Source organism: Chlamydomonas reinhardtii, chromosome 9, assembly GCF_000002595.2.
Source record: "Chlamydomonas reinhardtii strain CC-503 cw92 mt+ chromosome 9, whole genome shotgun sequence".
NCBI classification, from domain to species: Eukaryota; Viridiplantae; Chlorophyta; class Chlorophyceae; order Chlamydomonadales; family Chlamydomonadaceae; genus Chlamydomonas; species Chlamydomonas reinhardtii.
In genome coordinates, this window is record NC_057012.1 from 274,754 (window position 1) to 276,606 (window position 1,853).

Below are 1,853 nucleotides of genomic sequence, written 5' to 3' on the forward strand. Positions count from 1 at the left end.
ACAAGGGGTCAACACCCCCTTGAGCATCAAGGGGTCAACACCGGCTGCGGCGACCTGGGGGTGCGGCTCATGGACAAGATGGGTAGTGAGGGGGAGGGGGGTGAGGGGTGAGGGGGGTGTATTGCGTTTCCAACATTCCAAGTAAGCCACACGACTCGGTTGCGTGTATTGGGGGGCGGGGCAGTCCAGCACCAGCACCCATGTCGTGACGGCGGGAGACCAGTCCCCCCCCCCCCCCCACCATCAGACCTACCAGTCCACACACGTGCGGCCAAGGGCAAGGGAAAGGGCACGTGTAATGTCCAACCGTCCTGCCCCCGCGTCACTGCTCCTTGACTGCTCCCTCCCTCCCTTCGCCCGGTGTGTGTGTGTGTATATGCTGTTGTCCACATACGTACTTGATTGCTGTTCACGCCCCCGCCCCCGCCTCCACCCCGTTTGGCGGTGTGGGCCCCGGTGTGTGGCGGGGCCGGGGAACGCCGTGGGGGGGTGGCGCATAGGGGGCGGGGGGGGGGGGTGGCGCACCCAGGGGGGGGGGCACCAGCAGGCGGCGCCGATGACCCCCGTGCCCCCCCCCCCTGGGTGCGGCACGTCACACCACCTTCCGGCCGCCCCAGCTGATCCACTCCGACCCTCACCGCCTGACAGACGACAACGGGAGCCCCATGAGGACATGCGGCGAGCCCCAGGGCGCAGAGTGCCACAAGGGGGCGCGGGGGTGGGGGGGGCCTCGGGGGCGAGCTGCTGCTGATGCTACTCGTGAGGCGGGTGGGCAGGGGGTCAGGGGGGGTGTGGGGGAGAGGGCGGGGGCTTGACTCGCCCAAAAGGGACGACGGCCACGGGCCTGGCTCCCGCCCCGCCTGCTCCGACCCCGCCGTGTCTCCAGCTCCAGCCCGCACCCGACTGCTGCTGCCACTGCCCCCACCTGTGTCCTCCCACCACCTCTGCCTTCATCCGCCCCAACCCCAACCCCCCGGCGCGCTCGACTTGCATTTCGTGACTGAGTGGGCTTTCTTCCCATCCGGGCCAAAGCATGCATGCATGTGTGTGTATGTGTGTGTATGTGTGTGTGTGTGTATGTGTGCCTGCTCAGCCGGGTGTGTGGGTGTGGTTGGCGCCGGGCCAGGTGGCGGGCGGGTGCTGCTGCAGGAGGTACTTGACGAAGAGTGGGGCGGGGAGGGGGGGGGCAGGGGGCCGATGGGGCATACACACATGTGCGCAGTCAAGTATCCGCAATCATGCAGGGCGGGGTGACTGTGTGTGTGTGTGTGTGTGTGTGCGTGTGTGGGTGTGCGTGTGTGTGTGTTTGCGTATGTTTGCAGGTGTGTGTGTCTGTGTGTGTGTGTGTGTACGGGGTATCTCTGCTGCGAAGCAGGGGGGGTTGGGCCCCGCCAGGCCGCCACGCTCCTGCCACAATGTGATGCCACGTAAAGTCTGTGCTCCGTGGTGTGGAACTTGACGATGCCGGACTGCGGCCCCAATCTGCGCAATCTTCACTACACTCAGGGGAACGACTGTCACACTCAGCAGGCTACATGCATTCAGGGGTACTGTGGGGCTGCGGCCTAGCGGCTTGAGGGGATGGAATGCAACAGCGCCGCTGGCGCTGGATGTGCACACATGGGTGTTAGGGGGGACGGTAGGAACGGGGTTAGCGCTGGGCCTATTGCCTATTGGGCTTTGTGCATGGGATGCCAGATGTGGAAATTGCAACCCCGTGTTGGTGTTGGCCTTGCCCTTAACCTGATGCTAGAGGTGCTGCCCCCCGACAACCCCCTTCATTTCCGTCCCTCTGGCTGTCGCCCCAGGTAAGCCTGACACGAGCAGGGACGACACGCAGCTGGTAGGTAGGT